Below are 12,162 nucleotides of genomic sequence, written 5' to 3' on the forward strand. Positions count from 1 at the left end.
TAGTAGGAGAGAAACTCTTTTCTTACAAATGAAACTAGTGGTCAACGGATGATCAAATTAAAAACAAAAAACCGGGGGGGGGGGAAAAAACACAAAAAAAACCAGAATTGCTTGAAGAACACCCTCAGGGCTATTTGGACTCTACCTTTTTTTTTTAAACCTGGACTTTATTTTGTTTCTGGATTGGGGGTTGCTTCTTTCCTTGATGAGGCCAAACTTAAAGTAGGATTTATTTTTTTTTATCTCCCATCATGCATTTTAAAGCTTACCTAAAGAAGTTGATCCATTGGAGAAACACAAATTGGTAAAAACCAAGTGTGTGTGTCGAGGGAGGTTGATTTGACTTTTTTTAAATGGGAAACTGTTTTAAAAGATCTCATCCTGTAAGCTAAAAATGTGACTGTGTATTAGGAAATGTACAAAAAAAACCCAGAAGCTTTTGAGTTCAGGGGTTTGTTACCCAGTGTCTTTTCAATCAAGGCAAATGTAATGCTCTTTGGGAGTACAGGATCAGAGAGTTTTTAGTACTTGAGGCTTTCTGGAGCTGAAACAAACACAGCTCTGTGACAAACCTGAGTCAGTGAGGTTGTTCCAAGTAGTTCAAAAGAGTGGGATGGCTGCATGGCTTTAGAGAAATACTTGTGATGGAGGTAAGGCTTAGGAACGTAGTGCTCTAAAAATAATGCACATTTGTGCAGATTGGAGCTTTGACTGTACATGACAAATGACTCCTGTTGTCCTGAATTTACAAAGATTTTTTTAATGCATTCTGTTAATCCCTTTGTGTGGATGATCATAATATAAAAAATACTTTTAAAACTTGTAGTGCTTTGTAGTTTGACAATATACAGAGCTGAATGAGTAGATTTAGAAGCTTACAGGGATACTTGTACTATCTGAATTGAGACTGGCTATGACAGTTGTTTGAAGAGTAACCTGTCCTCCATAAGCTGCACTTTCAAAGCGTTAGCTATGAGTTTAATAAAGAAATCATGCATACACTAATTTGTCTTTCTGTGATTCATTCTATCCCCGAAAGTGCTTTGCACATGCTGATCTACTTATCTTTTATGAACTCTTCTATCATCCCTGGTTTTACAACTATGAGTAAAAGGAAGATGGGGATAAGTGCATGTGGTCATGGGGATTCTTTAGGTGTTGTTAGACCGTGAGTATGCTGCATCAGTAAAGTAAGGCTTGTATCAAAGTGACTGAGCAGCAAGGTGTGCTGTTTCTGATGGAAAAACCCTGGTCTAGTAGCTCTGGCTCTGAAATCTATAATGGGAGCATACCCCGAAAATTGTAAAGGTCAAATTGGGTCAGTGGCATAGCCAGGAATAAAGCCTACATACAAGTACATTGGAAGGGGGTAGATTTTGATATTGCTTTGGATTCCTATGTATTAATGTGATGATTTATGTGAACTTTAATGACATAAAATATTTGTAGTTCTGATTTGCTAATCTGCTTACAATCTCTTACATTTTTGAAGATGTGCCTGTTGAAAGCTTCTGTAATGCAAGAGGAGCTCTGAAAAAACCCAGTGCTATACTGGCCATGTGCTAACATCACTAGGGTTGTATTTTGCTACTCCTGTCCTGCACAGACAAAAAGCTATGCAAGCCACATTAGAGATCACAGAAGTAGAGGTTTTGCTAATTGAGCATTTATTAGCCTTATTAGTGACTTCTGGCTTAAAGTTTTAGTTTTTATCTGTTAACAGAAAAATGTTGAGTGATAAAGTTGGGAAGTGAGAGGCTTCAGTTCCAGTGTAACATGCCTCTTGTCATAGAAATTCTCGTTTTAGGAGAGTGTAATGTTTGCAGGAGAGTGCCCTAATGATCTGGATAGAACTACTAGTGTAACTTGCTTGTCATGGGGCTCAGAATTTTTATCTGGTGATCCTCCTCTTGTGTAGTTACTTAAATTTCTTCAGAAGGCTGATACTAAGAAGAGCACTGTGTGTGCATTTTGTGGCAGGAAGAAATGAAGTGATTTGGGCACTGTTCGTATAATCAAAACTTTTGTTCTAGGCATCTGATTTCAGAATGAGAAGTATGTTACTAGATATGGACTATGTGGTTTGGAAGTGTCTTTACTCTGTAGTTAAGGTTGGCACAAGAGCTGCACTGGAACTCTTGGACTGTTTAAAAACAAATTTGAATGTCTAGCTTATAGCCTGCTCCAATTGAAGGCGTTGTGTGCAAGCAGGGGCTCTGGTGTCTTATGCGAAACAAATGCTTGGCGCAATCAATTATTGAAGATTTACCTTCTAAAATAATTTGAAAAATCAGTGAAGTGCTTTCATGCAGTATCTTCTAAAAGATTTGTCCTAGAAACTTCAAGTTTGTTCGTTATGCAAGTGGTGTACCAAAGTGGCATGTTACCTTCCCGCGAGGTTGCTGTGTAAGAACCTGCCCGTTGCGTTGAGGTGTGCCTCACTTGAGCGCTTGATTTCAGCTTTTTCTGAAATGTCTTTCTCTAACCTGTTACTAGTTCTTTATCACTTTAGTGTTCTTATCACTGTGGGTACTTTAGAGAATACTTTTTAGCTTTTTTTGCTTTTCTTTAGTTTTCATTACTAATTAGCTTTTGGTAAATTCTGTGCCGCTTTCAAGGGGAGGATGTGTAATGTGTTTTGAAGTTAACACTTGGAGGTGCTATGGCCCTCTGCCTGAAGAGGGTGTTACTTCTGTGCATGAAAACTTGTGGCTGAGAACAGGGTGACATAGAACTACCAGTGTGAAAACTTTCCTGTAGTTCTTGGTGAAAATACTGAGGTGGAATAACAGACAGGCTGATCCTCAAGTTAGTGCCAAGACCTTTTGAGTGAGTGAAAATATTGGTATAAGTGACTTAAACTGGAGTGGAATATCAGTAACAGGTTCCAACAGTTCAAAATTAACTTGGCTGAGTTTTGGAATGGCAATGAAGATATTGTTGAAATCCTTTAAAATTAAGCAGTCCATTAAAAATGCATTATAAAATGTCTAGGCGTTAGGTGACAGCAGCTTTACAATGATCTAGGGCAAAACTTGTGGTGTTAAATTTATGCTGAAATTCCACTCTTTGGCACTGTGCTCAGCTGTGTTGCCTTTACAGTGGGTTGTAAGCATGGGGAGCTGGTGCAGAGCAGCTGATGACGATTCTGAGCCTGCTGTTGCAGTATTGTGCCTGTGTAGGCAAGTTTATGAATTTAAGCAATGAGGGAAATCTTTAAAGGTGTGCATGTTAGACATTACCACAGACTCTAAAAGCCTTAAAATTTATTTGCAGTTCATGGCTATTTTACTATTTTCCTGTAGTCTTTGTGGTTAGTATCTGGTTTTATTTTGTTTTTCCAGAATGTGTTCTTTTCCCCAGACTCTTGTATTAAAAATAAACTGTAGTTTGACAATGCAGGGAGTTTCTCTTAAGGTGCAGTATTGCAGAAGCCTGTTACCAAGAATCACTGGGAACTGCCTATTCCTTTGAGCACTTCAAGAGGGACATTTTTTGAGGGTTAGGGTTTGTGTCCTGCTTTAAGTGCCTGAAACAGGGTACGTGGACACTCCTTTCAAGAAAGAAGTAAGAGGTATGTGTTTCAGTGTTACTTTGCAGCATGCATGTAATGTGGGCTGTTGTCTGTTATGAGCACTGTATCAAACTAATATGTGACTGTAGTGCTGTGAAAGTGGCTGTTATCTCAGCAGCCTTTTCTAGGAAAGGATGAGAGTAATACTGGTAGCACTGTAAGAAAGGAATGAAGAGGTTTTCCACTGTTAATCCTTAGCTTTGGTTTCCGTTGTTTAACTTAGGACAACAGTGAATGGTATGTTCTCCCTCTGTCTTCCTGGATTTTTTATATCTGAGTATGCACTAACTCAAAACTAATTTTCTTTCCCCTGCCTGAGAATTTACTGGTGTGCGTCCAATCTCAAGATCAGATCAGGGGGTGCAGAGAAATGTGTGGCTGAAGGTGGAATGCAGGGCTATCCCTTCGGGCAGTAAATCAGTTAAATCTGATAAAGTGTATGGTGCAACTGTAACCTTGTTTTGCGGTTTTTGCATGCTAATGCATTTAAAATGCTGAAAGCCATGTTTTAAACTGATGGTTGGAATCTCGTTGTCGGAAGCTATGAGATTCGGTCTTGTCAGAAGTATCTTTGTGTTGGGCTCCTCTGAATAAGGGAAGTAACTGTCTTTTTTGTGATGCATTCCAGCTGGGAGACAGTTTGGAGAGCACGTTCTTTGCAAAGAGTGAGCAAGATATTAAAAACCTAAATTAATTGCAAAATACAATGGATTGGTAAAGGATTTGCAAAAAAGCTGCTATTTCAGTTGGTTTGGGGTTTGGTTTTTTTTTTTAGCAGATAAGTCAAACTAGTGGATAGTGGTAGGAACTGAGATGGTATCAGTGCCTTGCTGGCAGCACCCTTGCTTAGTCTAGATCTGTAGAGCTTAGTCTTCAGCTTTTTTCTCCCTTAAAGATCCATCATAACTTTTAAAACTATCTTAGTAATGCATGCTGCTCTTCTGTGGTAATAAATGGCTCTTAAATGAATGGTGTATTTTTTTTGTTTTGTTTTTTCTTTGTTAATGAACATTAAGGAATATTAATGGTTCTTCATGGCATTTATCAGCACTTGTTTCCCCTTCACATGCAGAAATGAGTGTCATGTCTGGGGAGATTGTGCTAAAGCAGGCAGTGCCTTGCTAATAGCTTTCTTCTCTTGACTGGTTGAAATAATGTTGCTGTCCTAAAAGCCCAATCTTAATTTTCTGAGAGATTTGCTTTGTTCTACAGGCCCTTTTAAATGCAAGTCCCTCTTGCTAAACTGGTCTGATAGCAGGACTGATTCTGCTTAGTTACTGAGGAGAGGGTGAGGGTTTACTATTTTTGCTTTTTTTCTGCATTACCAGTGACTAGAAGGCAGATTACTGCTGATTCGAGAGTTTGTGGATCTGCTGAGCTCGTTGTTCTTACAGAGCCTTCTTTCTCTTTGACGGTTAGACTAGAGATAGCAATCACAGACGTGTAGGACTAGTTCAAAGCAAAAGATATTTTCCTGCCTTCCTCGCCCTTTCGCAACTTCTCTCATTTTTTTACCTGATTAATCCAAAATAGATTATTTTGTAATCAAGAAGGTAAGCTTCAACCAAGAAATAGGGATCTCTCCCCCATTCACAGGGCTGCTCTGCCAGCTCTCTGCCTCCTAGGTCCAAACCCAACTTGCTTTCTCTTGCATAGACCTATTCTAAACAGATCCTATGAATATTTTCGGTAGAGAAGTGTCACACAACAGGGACAGTGACATCTTCGTTCTCCTTCTGAGCTGTTGAGCATTGGTGCATCTGCACCTGTTGGTAATACATTTTTCTGCCCCTCCCAGGGGGTTGTCAGTGATGGTCCTGGAGGGGGACCGTTCCCTCTGCATTCAAGGAGGGCTTGGTAGTCAGTACACTGGCGAGAGTTTCTTTTTCTTATTCCTTTTGCTTAAAATTACTGTCTCACAGGTGTCAGCTCTAAACTGTATTGAACTGCTTCACGCTCTGGTGTCCAGAAATAGGTCTTGTTTGGGGAGAATGTAAGAAAACTCCTGAATCATTTAGAGGACAGATGTGTTTGAACTGACTCTTGTGCGAGCATTAGTGGTTTTGTATGAAGTCTTTGGAAAGGAAAGCTTATGCTGTTTTTTCTCTGGGAAGATAAAATTATGGCAAAACTGCTCTTGCCTTCAGATTTTGCTAATTTGTATTTTTCTTTGTCAGCTGTAACTTGTATGAAAAATTTTTCTTACCGGTTGTTTACTTTCTACTTGATTTTTATGCTTGTCAAAATAGTTAAATAGCTTCACTCTCTGATAGTCTTCTGCAGTCTCCTTCACAATTACTTAAAGAGTTTGAGCCAAATTAGAACTGGATGGTCTTTCACATGAAACCTACACTGCAATTTCAAAACCACCTGCACTTTTGTATTTCAGTGTGTTTGTTTTCAAAAGTGTAACAGCCATCAGTAAACGATAGCCAATTCATATAGCAGTAAGTGTACTGTACCATTCGGATAGGGGCGAGCAGACTTTCTGCTTCAGTAGAGAACCACAGTATGTGGCTGCTCTGTGAAGAGTAAAGATTTCCCCACCACCACCTTCTGTGTCTGGGCTTGCAGCTTTTGCTTTTGGGTTTGTGCGTATCAAGCTGACAAATTCATGGCACATTAGAGAAAATAGCTTTTAAACTACATGAATGGTGACAGTAAAAGACTCGTGCTTAAGTTTCTTTTTTCTTTACGAGATTCAATAGCAGCTGCTATTTTGAGTCATACTTAGCAAAAATGGAACTATTGAAAACTTCTGTATCCATGTAAGTCACTAACAGTTGGTTATGTGTTTGGAACAATCCCTTGAAATATTTCTGCACTGTTACGTCATTTGAAGATATACCTTGTACCTGAGACAGTATATCTAGTGACTAATCTACAGTACTATTTGGGCATTAGATCTCCTTGCTTCCAAGTCAGCATTAAAATACTACTTTTTTTTTGTCATGAGAAAGGGAAGGATGTGTTAATATATACGAATGCAGAAGCTGCTGTGCTTTCACTGGACATACTGCGCAAGTTTCCTAAACTCAGGGGGAATTCTTTTCTCTGTAAATTAACATTTAGGTTTTCATGTTTGTTGTCTTTCTGCATCTAGAGAGAAATGCTTAACAGAGGTGCTATGCCATTTGGGAATTTTTTTTATTATGGGCTATATCATTTATCAGTGTGTAGCTAAAGAAGCCTGTTGAATGAATATGCAGAATGCTGAAAGACAGAAGAAAAAAAGAGTAGCGGTGGTCTTGATAAGGTGATTAATTTGACTTCTCACAGAATGGCTGGTCTCACGTGGCCTTGCGTTCTGTGGATTTGAGTTCTTAATGCTCTGTCGAGCTCGATGGCAGCAGTTAAATCTTCTGTTGCAGTAGGGCTCAGGTTTTCCTGCAGGTGCATGCATGCACACATACAGAAAATGAATTCTGAGTCCCCTCCCTTCCTTAGAGGGCTCTTGGGGGACTTGAAGCATCATGTTTGAGTTGGGGAGTAGACTGAGAAGAATTTCTGAAAAAAAAAAAAAAAGCAAATTTGATACCGGATACAGATTATCATGCCAGAATAGCTTAAATCTTTGAGCTGTCAAACTGTATTCTTCTAAAAGCTGCATTCATGCTCTAATAAAGCATGATTTGTTGTGTTAAAAGTATATTAAGGCAAGAAATGTATGCCTTTTGTGCTGAGTGCTTTTTGTGACTGCAAGTGCTAAAGTAGTTATTAATGTGGTTGTGAAAATACACCTTTTGTTATTTTAAAATGCTGATTCACAGCCAATCATATCTTTTTTTACTTTAAGGAACTTAATGTTGCTCTGTACAGCTCACTGAAGATCCTCCCCCTAGTTCAAGCAAAATAGGAAATAACATATTTGTGTGCATGTATAATAAAGGGGTGGAATGAGCTACAGTATGTTCTGTACAATTTTTGATCTTTCTCTGTTTTTATGAAGAACCAAGGAGTCCTTATAGCTGGAAGGAGAGACCAGAGGTACTGGAATTAAGAGCATGAGAAAAGTTCTCCATGAAATGATTGAAGCCACTTTTCAGAAAAATAAATGACTCAAAGTATTTGCATAACTAATTTTTCCAAGTGAGAGCTAGGAAGTAAGGCCGTAAAAGTCTGGTTACATTTCGTTTGGTCTCTAAAGTGTATGTCCTGTGCTTAGGATAAGTCTTCCAACAAACCTGTCTTAATAAAAACAAGTAACTACATGATGGGATGGGAATTTAAGACGTGTGATAATGCATGCACCTCATTTTCAACTTAACTGAAATGTAACTTTGTACCTGATATAATATGTAGTTGTCAATGTTTTCATACCCTTACATTCAGTGCTTCACATTCCAGTAAAAGTATGTCAGATCCCACAAGTTCCTTGTCCACTGTCTTCTGCTCTTCTGGTGGTAAGAGGCCTGGATTGACAGTGGTTAGTGCCTTGCTAATGCTCCCCACTGATGTGTGTGGAAGAGGAGCAATAGGTTTATATCTCTACCAACAAAAGCTCAATTTTGTGATTGCCTGCAACCTCAAAGTAGTGCTCCTTCTGTGTATGTGTGTGTATATATGCATGAAACTATTATTAAATTTAGTACTTGACTGTGGTCTGTTGTGGCATGGGTTCCTCCTCGGTGGAGGAATGTACGCTGCATATACTTTCCCATAAAAGTGATCCTCAAGTTTTAAGATTAATTCTAACACTAGAATGATCCCAGTTATGCAAGCAAATCCTGACCTACTAATATTCTTACTATTATGAATGGCTGTTAAGGCTATGTTTTAGTTTTCAAAACTTATGTCAGAAGGTTGCTGTATCCAGATTTCTGGCATGCTTAAAGATTGGTCTCTTTAAGGAGGAGGCTGCCCTTTTATCGGGGTGTGGAGAGATGTTTGTGTGAATTCACCTGGCTGTCATGTAAACAGTATTTCCTGGAAAAGTGTTTGGCTTTAAAGTGACGGGTGACTCTGTTCAAATATTGTTGAAAACTCTGCTAAAAGCTCAATTTGTATAGCATTTTGCTAGACTTAATCAAAGCCTGCATGAAGACCTTTGCTGGCCTTTGGACCTCCAAGACTAATGGTTTGCTGTGCAGGTGTTGTCCAGGGTGTGAAGGGGCCATGCACTGTAAGTAACAAAAGATGCTGTTCTGGTGCGAGCTTTTGTATAGATGTTGGCTGCTTTTCTGTGGAAATAAATCCATTTCTACTGAAAAGCAAAACTGTTCAGAACTGAAAGCCCAAAACAAGTCTCTGTGGAGGTTGTACCTAAGGCCAGGACATGGTTTGCAATTTGTCTCTACATTTTCATTGGTTTTTGCATGGGCCTTTTGTTTAATATACTTATTTTCTCTAATTCTTTTAAATGTGCTTAATGATGCTAACCAAACAGAATTTTCTCGGGTATGATCTGTACAGGGAAATAAGGAACTTCATTTTTTTTTTTCTGTGGCTTCAGTTTTTGCTTATTAATAATCATTGCTAGAGATATGCTGTTACTATATGATGAAGAATATAGTTGATCCAGATTCTTTCTAACTCATCAAAACTTAACTAATTTGTGTCAGCTTCCACTTCGTGACGTGATATCACCCTAATAACCGTTTTGCTGATACTTTTATCTTTTGGAAGTAGTAAATTTATAGTGTGTCTTCTGTTACTAATTTCTTAACTTTTAAGTCCTCCAATAGTTTTGATAAATGAATATCTATGAACTGTACATACGTATCTTTATTTTTTAGGCACCTCATGGGAACAACTGAAAAAAGGCTGAGGGAGACAGTGCTAAAGGAATTTTAAAATACCATTTATTAATTTTAAATCAAGACTTTGACTTTTTTTTTAAACAGGCTTCCTATTTGGCATGTCTCTTGTAAAGACAGTCTTTCATCGGCAGTGCAACATGCTTCGGGTGATGCTTGTGCCCTGGCAAATGATGATGAAAATGTCCAGGAAAAGGTATGCTGAATAAATCGTGTTAATTAACTACTACGTCTGACTTGATATTAAATAAAAAAAAGACTTGTACACTTTGATTCATAGGATCTTCTTGGCAAGAGTGTTTAGTGTACTCAGTTGTTCTGTGAACCATAATGTTATCTTCCCAAGTTTTTGTTTTCCCTCAAGTTTGTTGCAGTTATGTGACAATACAGCTGGACAGTTCTGGGGGGCGGGAACACAAATAGTAAAGCTAGTAGTGGTGGCTCAGATTACTGTGTTTTTTGATTTTTTTTTTAAATTTGGCTGCCAGATGTTAGAAGAAGTGGTTGTCAGGTGTAGTAAGAGGTGATGGCCTGGATGAGTCTAGGCCACAGTATGCCAGCTGTGTTTAAAAACCCAGTGCACAAATGATTGCTATCCTAAATAGAAGATTTAAGATTGTTTTATTAAATCAATATTTATCACTTTGTTTTCCTCCTGTTTTAATAAAAATTAACAAAGCTAAAATACGTATGTGAAATGCTAATAAACAAGGTTCTGGCCCTTATTTACATTACTTGGCACTTTAGGTTAAATTGAGTGTAATTGTCCCACCCTGATTAACTCATTACAAGTTTCTGCATATTGCAATTTCATAGTTCTCAAGCTGTTGAGTTGTATCAGAAAGTCATGGTAATTTAATTTATTTATTTACACAGGTAAATCAGTCCTGTGGTAAGCACAGGTAGTATTGATGTCTTCCCATTTCTTCCATCAATTGGTAGTAGTGCTAATCATAGTCCTCATTCCAAGAAAGCTTTTATAGGCCGCGTGAAACCTGGAAAATGTGTTGAGCATTCTAGCTGATTCAAGTGGAGAGCTGCCTGAGCAGAAAAAAATATTGTAGATTTGTTAAGCATTTCAACACCTGGGGTAGCTGTATTTTTTGGCAGCTTGTGCAGCTGGATAGTGTTCAGGCCTATTCTTCTGGCTGCCTGAAAAAAGTCATCCTGGAGTTTAATGGCTGATGTAATAAAACTGGAAAGATCAAATAAGCTTTGAGACCAGGAAGCCACTGGTTTATGTTTTCCTACTTTTTTTTTGTAACATTCTTCCCTTCTTTCTATTAACAAGAGTGCGTTATTGAGCATCTTTCTGAACTTAAACCCCACGGTGTAAAAGCTCATACATTATACTGTACTTTTTTACTCAGTAAAGAAAATGCTCTTGGGTGTGTGAGAAGTCTTAAGCATTTGCCTGTTACTCCTGACCAGACTGCTGGAGCTGTCCTGCTCAAAAAGAGCAGTCTTGTGACCCTTGGTCAGTTTTGATCAGTTGTCTCTTTGAGGCATTGATGCTCTTTAATCTTAGATACTAGGATGTGAGCTAATAATATTTGGGGAAGAATGTTACTTAGCTGTTGGCTTGAAGATTTACCAGCTCAAATTTGTAGCTCTTACTCTTCCAGTGTATGCCTTAACTCTCTCAAATTAATATGATCGTGTAATCTTGCATAGCATAGCAGCCCATTTTGGATCAGAATACTGGTACTTCCAGTATTTGACCACAGGATTTTAGATAGCCCTTATAAAATGAGGGGTGTGTAAATTTCTACCAGATTTCTTGCCATATTTTAAAGTATCACTCAAAAATAACTGATGTAGTTGTAGTCACAACTTAAAAGTTTGAGGGGCGGGTGAATACTTGTTAGTTCTACAGTCTGATGGTTTTAAAACTTTTTTCCCACAAGTGTGTATTTTTTTACTTTGTGATTGTAGATATTTAGTTGTAAAAGTTGCTTTAAAAGGTTGCAGCACATTTGTGAAATTATTCTAGTTCTGCAGATAAGGCTGCTATAACTGAAATGTGCCAAGTGTTATTTTTTTTAATGGTTGTCTGTTGCAAGTCATTTTAGGATTCTCCCCCCTCCTCCTATTTTGGGCAGCAAGGAGATAGGGAGGATTTGTCAACATGGGAACTCATAGCAGAATTATTAACTTTTCTTAGCATACAAACTGAACTATTTAAGACAATACTAAAATGGTCTTTCCTGTGAAGATTTAACTGAGTTGTTTTCACTTGCTGTAGTCTTTATACAGATGAGATTTTAAACACATGTGGGCAGGGGCTCTGAAGATACAAGTAGCTTAACTTCTTGTTGATATTTTGGTAGTTGTAAAGGTAGTATTATTCAGTCTGTACCAAAGGTAGTTGCTCTTACTAGAATAGAAGGCTTGTGTTACTGCATACTTATTGTTGTTTTCCTTTCAATATACTAGGGGGAAGAGGCTGGTCCCGGACTGGAGCCCGAGCATGCAGACTCAAGTACACGAAGTTACTCTACAGAAGTGCTACTTGATGACTTTACAAAATCTGACCAGGCAAGACTTCTGTCTTGGGTTTCAGAGTCTTTCATTTTGGTTATCTAAATCTCATAGTAACCATCTATCACATTTCACTTGCACGCAGGGTTGCTGTCAGACTCATGTTTCCAATGAAGGAGGAATCATGTGAGCTAACAGATCTTGCATTTCCCATGTGCCTAAGTAGTAATAAGAGTAATTTAATATTTGTAGGTACTGACTAAATAAATCTTTCCACAATAAATTGAAATTGGATGTTACAGATATGGATGTCTCTTTATAAATAAAACATAAAAAAATGTTCTCACTGAG

Source organism: Cariama cristata, unplaced genomic scaffold (assembly GCF_000690535.1).
Source record: "Cariama cristata isolate BGI_N322 unplaced genomic scaffold, ASM69053v1 scaffold5205, whole genome shotgun sequence".
NCBI classification, from domain to species: domain Eukaryota; kingdom Metazoa; phylum Chordata; class Aves; order Cariamiformes; family Cariamidae; genus Cariama; species Cariama cristata.